This window comes from Corvus brachyrhynchos, unplaced genomic scaffold, assembly GCF_000691975.1.
Source record: "Corvus brachyrhynchos isolate BGI_N302 unplaced genomic scaffold, ASM69197v1 scaffold544, whole genome shotgun sequence".
Classification (NCBI taxonomy): Eukaryota; Metazoa; Chordata; class Aves; order Passeriformes; family Corvidae; genus Corvus; species Corvus brachyrhynchos.
In genome coordinates this window covers 1,600,065-1,612,188 of record NW_008238325.1, presented here as the reverse complement: position 1 = coordinate 1,612,188, position 12,124 = coordinate 1,600,065, and the positions used below count along the sequence as shown (strand labels likewise).

The 12,124-nt window shown below is 44.9% G+C and overlaps 1 long non-coding RNA gene across 1 annotated transcript in view; it reads right to left on the bottom strand.

The window, feature by feature from the left end:
* Positions 1 to 2,108: 2,108 nt before the first annotated feature.
* LOC108446796 overlaps positions 2,109 to 12,124 on the bottom strand; it is an 11,813-nt gene continuing 1,797 nt past the window's right edge. The window contains exons 2-3 of the long non-coding RNA XR_001862098.1: positions 2,267 to 2,270; positions 2,109 to 2,119 (exon numbers count right to left, since the gene is read on the bottom strand). This is a non-coding gene — a long non-coding RNA (uncharacterized LOC108446796). The remainder of the gene's footprint in view (positions 2,120 to 2,266; positions 2,271 to 12,124) is intronic.

Here is a 12,124-nt window from a genome sequence, read left to right as displayed (position 1 = left end):
GCGGAATGAAGGAAGAGGATGAAAAGAGTGATTGTCTGCTGGGGTAGCAGGAGCAGTGATTTTGGATTAGATCAGCAGAATGGGACCAACATCTCCTCTTTGGCAGCTGATGCTCACAAAAAAAACCAAGGCAAAGAAATCTCAGTCGGATAATTATGGATTTCTCTGTCCGAGGAGTTGAAATGATTGTCTATGGATGGGAAGGTGGAAAGTAATTAGGACAAAAGTAACTCTTATAAAAGGTTTGATAATCTGTAGGGCCGCAGAATCCTTGGTGAATTCATCAGGAGTGCAGATCTAACTGGGAATTTTAGGACTTTGGTGTCCAGCTCTGACAGATTCGGGATAGCAGCTGCTGGAATTTGCTGTAAAACATTCCAGTAGGCACAGGATTCCCAGTGAAACCACAGCCTGCTTGGGATTTGCACCAGAAGGGATTTTGGGTGCCAAACGTTCAGTTTCTCTGCAGGCTGTCACTGAATTGTGATGTTTGGATCCTTAGAAGCCAACATCACAACTCCCAGGAACACCACTGAGGGTCATACTTCCCTGGAAAACAAAGGGAATTTGCCCAAGTGGAAAGTGAATAGAAATCCAAGAAGAAGCTCGAGGATTTTTCCCTGCCAGCCATGAGAATTTTACTGCAGGTGTTGTGCACAAGTGGCCTTGAGCTCAAAGAGAAAACCCCCTGACATATTGATGACTTTTTAATTATTTAATGAGTTCCGATGCAGTTCTCACCCTCTTTTCTGTTGAGCCCTGCAGGGTTAAGGCCTCCTGGTCCTGCTGGAAATGCTGGAATCTGCCTCATCCAGTGGCAACCCCAAATCCTGTTTATCGGATTAATTACTGGGAGAATCCACAGCCAGCTCCAGTTGTGCTGGAGTCACACTGAAACCAAATTGTTTTCTTCCCTATTTTCCTTTCCCTGTGGGCAATCAGCAGGTGCATAATGTGAAATACGAGCAGGAGCTGCTCCTCAGAGTTATTCAGGATTCTTTTCCAGCTTCTGCTCCCTATTTTCAGTCAATCACAGACCATAATAGGCTATTTGTCACCGCGGATATCTGTATACATAAAAGATAAGTAGGTACTGAATATCTGCTTTTACCACTGTTCTGAGCACTGCCAGTGATATATTATTTTCTTTTATCTCCTCTGTGTATCTCTGCATCAGGGGAGTGTCACTGGGTGTATCCCGGTGAAACAGGATGGATTTTAATCAACTGCTGGGAAAATGAGATATTACACGAGGATGAGAACAGCTGCTTGATAAAAACACCTCTTTAAAAGTAAAATTCCGCAGCGTTCTGGGGTTTGGCGCCGTTGTCGAGCGCGGAATAAAAATGACATTAAAAAAAAAAATCATCGAACTTGAGGTAGTTTTCTCGCAGTAGAAAAAGCAGGATCCATTCCAGGAAAAAAAGAGGCTTCTTGGGACATTCAAGGTGAAAATAGGAATGAATTCACTGAAAGTGCTGTGAGTTAAAAAGGTGTAAAGTGAGTGTGAGAAAAACCTGTGTGCTGGTGCTTAAGAAAACGGTGTTCTACAAAAAAAAGTCTTTGTAAAAGCTCTTTTTAAGGAAATATTTTTGCTTCCATTCTCCTTAGGGACTCTCTGGAGCTGGAAGGCTTCCAGTGCTTCCTAGAAAAAACTACCCACAAATTGAAATAACGATTTGCTTCTAACATTTGGGGTTCAAGAGAATTCAGGAATGGACCAGTTTTCACGGAATAGTTGGTCTCTTTCCTGAATCCATGAAAATCGCTCTCCTTTAGGCTTTTGGAGAAATCATTGGTGAAATTTTGTTGCTACCAAAGGTAAAAAGCAGATTTTTTTCCTCGGCTTTTGGGTGTTCAGGAAGAATAATGAGTGTTCTCCAGGCTTAATTGATGTTCTGAATTCCCCCCAACACAAAGACAACGTCCCCTAGGTCCAGACAAAACAGGTGTTTATTCCTTCAGCTGGATCAGAGCTGGAGTTCTGCTCTTTATTTCCCATTTGTGGGAGGAGGAGAGGTCCCTGTTTGACAAAGGAACAGGGAGAGGCTCAGGGAGAGGTCTCAGCAGTGGAGTTTGGCTCGGGACACTCCTCTGGCACTGGAATTCTCCAGGAGAGCTGTCAACTCCGTTTCCCCCCCGTGCAGTGAGAAGGACAAAAGCTCTGGGATATAATTTGGATTTTGTTTACCTTTGTGAGACGCTCCAGGTGCTTCTGTTTGCTCCTGATAAGTCTGGGAAGTTTTAGCTGCGTGAGCCCAAAAACCTGGCTTTGGATCCCAGAAGGATGGGCTCTTTTTCCTAAGGATAATGCACATTTTGGACACATGGAAGCTGAAAATGCTGGTTTGGAGGTGGTCGTTCCAGCTGTGGAAGAGCCTCTGCAGCCCAGGTTAAACTCAAGGAAAGGAGTTTCTGGTTTGGGCCTCGTTTGAAATTCAGCATTTGGTCTGCACAAGTTGTTAAATGATGAACATTTTTTCATAGCCAGATGTTTTTAACAATATCCCAGAGCTGTTTTGCTCTTCTTTCCAACTGTCCAGTACTTCCAGGTGCCTCCTGGCTGTAGGAGGAAACTTTTCCTTTTTAATTAAATCACTGAGATTTAACTGAGGGCTATGAGCTCAGAAAGGATTTGTTTTCCTGGCAGTCGAGATTGTGGCAAGTCTGACAAAAGCTTAAGCAGGTTTTTATGGATTCAAGCCTTATTTTTCTCATTCCCAGGAAGCTGAGCGAGTTATTTTTGGGAAGTGGATGCCTTCGATGCTGTGGTTTTTTGGGTTCTTCCTCCATCCCGTGTGTGTTGAGGACACAAGATTGTTACTGCTTAGTTTGGAAAATTTATGGGCAAATCCATGAGGGGGTTGGGAAGCTGTGGGGCTAAAGTCAGTCAGTGAGGCCTGAGGGTTCATTACTGAGCTCAGCACCAGTAAAACCAGTTTATTGATAAAGGGTAGGGAATGAATTGTGAGGGGAAGCAACGTGCTCGACAGCCCTGTTGGAAGGGTTCACCCCAAGCAGCTCCTTGCCCTGGTGCCCCCCCAGCTGGGTGACCCCTGAAAGCAGCACTTTGAACAAAACTCGAGGCCAGGCTGTGATTGCAGCCAGAAAAGTCCTGCCAGGTCTGTGGGAGCCCAAACTCTCCAGCACAGAGTATATGAAACAGCAGCAACCCTCATTTCACCCTTCACAGAGTTCATCATTCCAGTGCAGCATTCCCTCAGCAGGACACAACAGCAGCCAAAAGGAAAATAATTGTTTCTCCTTGTACAGGAATGCTCTGAGAAAAGGCTCCTGGGACTCCTCCGAGCAAGTCCAATTTTTCCAACCATCTCTAGGAAGAGTTTCACCATCTGCTTTCAGCACATCATTTATCCAACTCTTAGGCAGAGACAGAAAATAAAAACCTGCTGCCCCCCTCCTGGGGAAAGGGGCCTCTTAGAGAGGATTGGTGACTCCATCAGTTCAATTGGGTCTGGAATTATTGCTTGGACATTGGAAATTCTCTGTGCAGGAAGCAAAGTGGAATGGCAGCCGGAGCAGAAGTTATTTTTCCTTCAGTTCTTGCTTTTCCCCCCCTTTATTTGAAACATTTGTCATTTACTAGAGGGTACAAATGATATATGTGGAAGTAAAGCTGGGTTATGGTGGTTGTGACTTGGGATAGCAAGGTAATAATTTTTATTATATTTTACATGTTTAAAGGTGCTTTTGAAATACTGACTGACTTCATTGGGACTTGTACAAATGGAGGAGCAGCACGCTCAGGAAAGGGAGAGCCACGAGCTATTCATAAACCCCACTGAGTTCAGCATATTAAAAAGTGTCCACTCAGATAATTACCCTTAATTATGAATTCTTTCCCATGATTAGCTCGGGTGGCAATGGTGCAGAAAAAGCCAAGCTCTGGGTATTTGCAATCTGCTGCGGTTTGGCACCTTCTGTGTTTACCAGAGACTGATAGAAATGACAAAACAGCTGCTTTTTAAAAAATTGCTTGCATTTTCCCAACTTTTCCAGTCGCTTCTTTTAATGCACACTCAGGTTTGAGATGCCCTGGAGTTGCCAGGCTCTCAACAACCCCCGTGGGCTGATGCAGCTGAATTTCACTGCGACAAACTTTACTTTTTACTAAAATTTACTTCCTGAATGAATTGCAGTCTGCTTTTTCTTTTATATTTCTTGGAAGATTTACCAGCCCAACAACTTAGAAACTTTGTGTAACTCTCAGAAAGAAACTGCAGATTAGTTTTAAACAAATGAGTCTCTGCTGCCTGGTGCAGAACAGCTCAGCAGCAGCGAATTTGCATTAATATGATCATTAAGGGAATTTAAATGCTTGGGAGCAGAATTTCCCTTAGATATAGGTGGGACTTGGTGTCTTCTCTTTGCCAAAGGTCTGATTTTTTTTTTTATCCTCTGGGGATTTTTATCTTTGGAGCTGCTCCTTGCTTGGCTTTGACACCAGCATCAGCTCAGGGTTGGCTGCTTGGGGTTTTATTCCTGGTAATCCGCACAGGACCTGGAATGTGCTGTGGGAATTGCAACAATCGCCTGTTCTGGGCTCCTTGTTGTCCCAGGAGAGGATCTGGGGGGATTTGGGCTCCCCAGGGGTGTTGTGTCCTGCTGGTATCCCCAGTGTGGGCAGCAGCTGAGCTGAGCTGACGCAGGAAAACTTTCCTGAAGGTGTTCCCGATGAAACCACGGCACAAAGGAGCTTTTGTTGGGGTGGTTTACTTTGTACAGGATGCTCAGTGATATCTGCTTCTATTTTATTGACATTTGCCAAACAAATGAGTGGAAAATTTCACTTTTTCCTTTACTTTTTAGCCTTCCTCCACTTCCTTTTACCAGATTTTTTGGGTTTTTTTGACTTCAGCATCCCAAACATTCCAATGACTTTTCATCCTGGTAATGATTCACTGGAAAAAAAGTGGATTTTAAACACTTAACAGTATCATTCCTCACCATTTTGCTAAAGACAGAGGTTAAGTTCTGGATAAATGATAAAAATCATGGAATGGTTTGGGTTGAAGTGACCTTAAAGCTCATTTTGTTCCACCCCATGCCACGGGCAGGGACACCTTCCACTGTCCCAGGCTGCTCGAAGCCCCATCCAACCTCTCCCTGAACACTTCCAGGATCCAAACCAGCAGCAAGGCTGGTGCTGGAATGAAAAACCACCTCCCAAAGGCAATAGATTGGATAACTGTGCTCTGAGGAACAGGGGGATTAATTAACAAGGCAGAATTAATGAGGTAAGTTGATGGGAGCGGGGCTGTTTAGGGGATAGTTTATACCAAACTGTGTAAATGAGGCAGGAATTGGTCCTGAATCCGGTTGAGAATGGAGCTGCTCTCAGCTCCCCTCCAGATATTTCTGGAATTCCCAGTAAAATATGGAATTAGAAATAATTTGGAAGTTACGGGATGACACCTGTGTATGGCTGTAAGATAAATGCAGAGAACTGTTGTAGAAAAAGCCCAAAACGAGCAAAAAATGGGGAAAACTCCTTTGTTTTCCTCAGGTTTGTGTTTGAAATGTAATTTAGGGGCACTGCAGAGGAGATGGCTCTGTGGGGATGATGTGGTTTATTCATAGCTGCAGAAGTAAACAATTATTGCAGGAGGCTTTTTATTATTTTTCTTGTCTTTCCCCCCCTCTTTTTCCCTTGGGAACGATTCCCCATTTCCCAGCAGCAGCCACCTGACAAAACAAAACCTGTGGAGCTTCAGAGGTGAAAAACCTGTGAAGCTTCAGCTTCAAAAATCCAGGGGAAAGCTGAGTTCTTTCACTCCTTCCCTGCCTCAGCTGAGATGGGATCAAACAATCCGGGTTTAGGAGGGATGGAACAAACTCCACACCCATCCCGGAGCATCCCAGCTGTAGGGACTGAATCAACAGTTTCAGAGGCTCTGGAATTCCAGCAGCACTCGGCACATTCCCAGATTCTCCAGATGTGCTCCTGCAAGGAGTTTGCTGCAGAATCAGCTTTAAATTAGAGCCCTTTCTGGAAGCTGAGTGCTCCTAGCTGTGGAATTCCCCTTAATGGGATTTATTGCCACAGGCTGAGGAGAAAACAGTGCATTTTCAATGCCAATGCAATATTTTGGAGGGTTTTTTTGAAATAGCCAATTAGTAATAATTAAGAAAATATCCAATAGGATATTCACAGCAAGTGCACGGCAAACCTGGAATTTTAGCCCCCAAAATGGTGAAAAATCGCATCACAATATCCTGGAGTTTGTATTGGAATAACATTTAGTCAGCAGTGGAATTGTACTTGCCAAGGCTTGAGGATCTCAGGAAGGTGAGCCCCATATGCTGCCTTCTTGTATTATTTTAAGCTATGAGGTGAAGGAAAAAATGGCATTTTGGGGTAGATTGCACTTTAACTTTTTAATTTTCTGGCCTTTTTAGTACTTTTCAGTGACTCTGTTGAGTTTTGAGTCTTGTCCTCTGCTTTAGTGGGAGGAAAATTGCTGCTGCATGTCCTGGTGATGGGGAGGGGCTTCCCTGCCCTGATCCCAGTTTAAACCAGGCTGAGAGTTTGGGGAATGCAGGGAAAGTTGTTTCTTGATAAAATCCCTGTTATTATTAAAGGCAAACCATAAAGGTGATGGAATATCTGCTTTGGGCACTGGGAAACTCCCAGATTTAATATTTAGGATCTTGAGGTGGTGCCTGGGAAAATGGGCTGCTGGGAAGTGATGGACAGTGTCATTTGGGAAAGAAAACCCAAAATATTTGGGAAAAAAACCTCATCAAAATGAAGCTTTACAGAGTTTTTCTACATCTTTAGTCCAGCAGATCCCATTTCCAATTCTGGCTGAGTCTTCCAGGAGCTTCATTCCCTCCCAAACGGCTTTTTTTTTTTTTCCCCTGTGAAATGATATTTGAAAAACACTTCAGCCCAGCTCTGATCAGGAACATTTTCTCTCCCTCCTGGCCTCCTCATTCCCCTTGGAAGTGCAGCAGGAGAGGGCAGCTGGAGTCAGCAGGGGCAGGGGATTTCCAAACATATGAATTCCATGGTTTTTCCCCCTTTTATGCCTCTTGGTCCCCTCTCGGTTGCTGCCCTTGTGACTTGAATCATGTGGAGAATTTATTCTCCTGCAAAGATGCTGAAATCGTGGAGGTTTTCAGCTGAAAGTGTGAAGGTTTTCAGCTGAAATCATGGAACTTTCCTATGAAAATGCAGGATTTATGTATTTCTAGTTGGATACCACACCAGGCCCGTTTCATTCCGTGCGGTGCTCCCTGATTAAAGAGAATTCCCACCCTTTTTAGTGCTGGGGATGGAGGCCTCAGGGTGCTCTGTCCTTTGGTTTTGCTCCGTCCTTTGCACATGCAGGGCTTGACAAGTCCCAGGCTCCCTCCTCCTTCCTCTGTCTCTCAAACTAAAATTTAATAAAAAGGCTCCTTCTGGTTCTACTTTTGGTGGATTTATCCCTTTTTGCTCCAACCTTTCCTCAGCTGGAGCCTCGAGCAGGGGCGAGACCCTCTTGGATGTTGTGGGAAGCTGGAGGTGCTGGATAACATAAACATGTCGCTTATTATTATTATTATTGTTGATATTCTCTTTATTAGCACGATGATGGTGCTGTTTGGGGTGACATTAAAAGAGGGAAGGGTGATTCCCTCTCTGAAGCTGCCCCTGGGCTTTGCAAAGCCAATAAAAGAGTTTTTTGTATCAGCAAGGCCACAAAGCTGACAATTTGAGCCATCCTGAGGAATTGCTGGAGCAGAAAGGAGCAGGAGGGGGCTGGGTGTCACTGACAGCAGTGCAATGTCAGCAGAGTCCAAAATATCAATCCTGGGGCTGTCACACCTCAAAGTGGGGTCTTGTAAAGGGCAAAAAATGGAAACAGAGAGAATTCCAGAGGCACAAATGACAGCTGGACTCGCTGATCTTGGGGATCTTTTCCCGTTTGTTGTTACCTTCAGGTGGGAGGTGCTGTTTGATTCCACAGAAAGAGGTTTTCCACTGGGAAACCGTTGGATAAATTCCCTTTAAAGTAGAGTAAACCTAAAAATCCATGCACATTCGGAATGCAGTTGCCTCACCCGTTGTCTGTCAGGTAACAAAGGTGTGGTAATTAAGGGGTAGAACTTAATTTGCATGTCACCATCCCTAGGGGAAGGACACAGGACTTGCAAGCTATAAACGGGATTTGAATAAAGGTAAATTTATGCTGTGCTGCAATGGCAACACCTGGATACATCCAACTATTTCTAATTTCTTAAAACCTCTGAATTCTGAGGGGGAAAAAAGGGGAAAATTTGTGAAAAATCAGCCTTTTCCTCCCGTGCACATTCACTGTCTCCAGGATAAAACTGCCCCCAAGCTTCTCATCCCTTCTGGCAGTGCAGTTGTGGGCTCAGGTTTGGAAGATTTTTGTTGCCCTTAGGTGGAAGAGGAATTGAAGTCGAGGTTTAGGAATAAATATGAGCTGGAAAGAGCTGAGAATTTTCTCTGCGCGGCTGCAAATTTGAGCCTGGCAGTGCTGAGCAGGCTCATCGTTTTTGTGTGATATCGAAGATGCTCATCCCGTCTTTTTGGAGTCACTTAAGCTGATAAACTCTGCTTCTTACTTGGAGCACAAAGCTGCCAACATCAATTCTGGGCACCAGGGGAAGGAGGGAGTTGGAGTTTCGCTGGGGAAGAAAGATTCTCTGCTGAAGACATCTCACATGCCAAGTCGTGGCTTCAAGCAAAGGCTCAGGCCACGTGTGACCCTGTGGAAAACGTCCCTTAAAATGCTCTTTAAAGCACCAGTGTTGACAAAGTGACTTGGAGAAAGACTCAAAAGTGGCCCTGGGAGTTTGACCACTCTCAGCAGAGGGAAGGATTTAGGTCAGAGCCCATCTGGAGCCCAGTGGTTCCTGCATGGATTGAAGAAGTGGCCGCAATGGGGCTGTTTCAATGTTGGTTGAAGAGACCTCTCAGATCTTCAAAAATATTTCAGGTATTGCATGTAAAACAAGCTCTAATTGAGAGGGCTTTCAAAAAAAAAAAAAAAAAATCAAAAAAATCAAAGCAATCTTGCTTGGGAGAGATTCCTGTGAGAATTGATGTTATAAAATAAGTGATATGAAATCTGTGGCAGATAAACTGTGGTAACTCAGGGCACAGCATTTTCTGATTCTTTAAGTACCATAAAAGCATCAGAAATCTAAATAGGATGATAATTTTCCTGGATATTTCTTGATGTTTGGATAATCTGTTTTCGTGGCCCCAGCTCTTTCCAAAAGGAGAAGCACACCCAGAGCACCAAGGAATTCCTGCTTTTCATGGCTTTTCTGGGTTGTTTTGTTGTCTGAATAATTAAATTTGGTGATGTAAACACAGGTTACTCCTGTGTTTGCTGGCAGCTGGAATCTACACTGATCCCAGAGCCTCCCTGTGTGCAACAAGAACTGAAATGTCCCTGATGGGAAGATGCTCAGGAAAGGAAAACTTCTGTTAACACAATTTTGCACTTCTCTCACAGAGGCAGCAATACCCTGCACTGAAGGGACCTCCAAACCCGTGGCAAAAATAAGGAATTTAAACTTAGTCTCTGCATTTTGGAGGTGTTTCTTTTCCCCCAAAGCCATGCTAAAAGCAGGAGAGTGATAACACAATGTTCCAGGCAGAGCTGCCACAGAACATTTGGAATGCTAATTACTGCAAAACTTATTTATATCCAGGTTTAACTACCAGGATTGGTCCCTAACTCTGGAAAAGTGGCTGCCATCTCCCAGGGGTTGCTGCTTGGACACATCGAAGTCCATCAGTTGGAATTTCAGCTGTTCTTCCTGGATTTAATAAATCAGCATTTCCTCAGATGAAGGAATTTTGCCTGGGAACTTGTAGAAATCAGGCACCTAAAGGTGCTCCTTAATTCTCTGTATCCCACCACCAGCTGCAGTGATGGTCAGCTTAATGAAAGGAAAATGAGAATCAATCAATCCCTGTTTTTATTTAATAAAAATTGTCAGTATTAATATTTTTCCAACAGTTCCAAAAGATATTTGGCCCAAGCAGAGCTCAAAATGTTGTCTCACACCTCTAAATGGCACCAGCTGAGTTTCTGTGCTGCCACTCCGTGTCCCAAACCCCAGGAGAGGCTTTGCTTGTAAAGCATCCCACAGATCTGTGGGAAAGTGGGAATCAGGAATATCACTGAGGCCCAATAAAGATAAATCAAACTAGAGCTGGAATGAGTCTCCACAGGAGACGTGAGGGGAGGTGCAATGTCAGGGAAGATAAGGATGCAAACACTATTTTCCAGCTTCAAAGATGCTGGAACTAATGTTGCAGGGACATTAATTACATGGAAAAACAATTTAAAAGGCTCAAAATGCACTTGACAGAATCCCTTTAAACAAATATAGAGTCAGAGTCTGCTAATGGCTTCTGGCTCCAAGAAGTTTCCACAATTTTCTCTTTACTTAAGTCTTATACTCCCCCAATTAAATGCAATTGGAAAATCAGTTATCTTGCTTTGCTTTATGCTCTTGCTACCTCAGCATCGTTCCATGATCTCGTTTTCCGGCCTCCAAGTTTTCCCTCTCTGTCACTGCCACAAAGTTTTGTTAGGGCAGAGCTGGGAGAATGATCCCTGCGTTAGAGTGGGGTTTAGTTTCAGCATGATCTCACTTTCAACTGCTGGGGCTGTTTTATCCTCAGCCCTAAATCCATATCAGGACAAGAATCAAGAGAGATCCCGGTAAGCATTTATAGATGTGTGGATAGCCAGGAAAAATCTGTTTATTTCTGCTGCCAGGTGGAATTCCCAGGGATGGGAGAAGCCCCAGACCACAGGGCTGCCACAAAGAGGAATTTAGGATGTAAATATCCATTTTCAGTTCTTTTCTTGTCTTCGCTCTGCAAGAGCCAAAGTTTGTTGGGAAATTTTGCCCTCATTTTGGAGAAGAGACATTTTAGCTGAGCTCCAGCCAGAAATGGTTACACTGAACACGATCCACTCAAGGAAAGCCACATCTGACTGGGATTCTCTCCTCCTGGGAACTCTCCCTCAGCAGGGGAGGGGAGATCTCTCTGCCTTTGCAGATATTTTTGCTGCAGCGCCAAGGAAGTGCATCTGGGGACCCAGAGCTGGCACCAAGCAGGGCAGAGGAGCTGGGAGGGCTTGGGGGTGTTCCTGGGAAAGCCCTGCCTGGAGGACAGGTCCCAGGGATGCTGGAAGGAAGGAGGGACGTGCTCCGTGGAATTAAAGCAGTTTCTTCCCTCCGGCTCCTGGGATGAGATGCATTCTCATAAATGCTGTGGGGAAAAGCAGACCTGCATTGGGGATGGCTTCTGAGCTGACCTCTGGCTTTGCAGGTGATTTTGGGGATTCTTTCCCCTTTTCCAGAAAACACTGTGCAGCCGAGTGCAACGGCCTGGAATTATTGGGAATTCGGTTGGAAGTGTTTGCTGGGTGAAGGGCTCTGTGTGCTGCTCTTTGGGAATTGTCCTAACTGATGTCCCACATCCTCTCACACCTCCTGTGGCTGCCCCATCCCTGGAAGGGTCCAGGCTGGACGGGGCTTGGAGCAATCTGGGATAGTAGGAGGTGTCCCCATGGCAGGGGGTGGCACTGGATGATCCCTAAAGTCCCCTCCCAACCCAAATTATTCTGGAATTCCACGATCTCGTCACGTTTGTGTGGAAAACGAGGCCTTGGGGAGGTGCCACCGGCTGGCCCCAGCAGGGAGAAGCCACAGGAACATTAAAATGCTGCCGTTTTTGCGGGCATTTCATCTGGAAACAGAGCTGGGGAAGGAAGGAGCAGCTGTAGGGAAGTGAAATACTGGTTTTGGGGTGAGAGTGGCTCAGGAGAAGTTACAGCTCTTCCTAATGAGGGAAAAAGCAATTTCTTAGGGCTGAACTTTGCAATATTGAAATGGGAAACTCTGAGTCGGAATCACTCCTGTAGCCAAGGGCCATCTGCTGCTGCTGGATGAGAACGGCCTTGGAAATCTCCACAGGAATTCACGGAAGGGCTCAGAATGGCTGCGCGCTTTTCGAGGCTGTGGAGCATCTCGGAGTTCCTTGGAACGAGCTGCAAGACCCCCAGCCATAAACCCATTTTGATTTCCAGGGAAAATAGAAATGCTCTAACTCCAAAAAAGT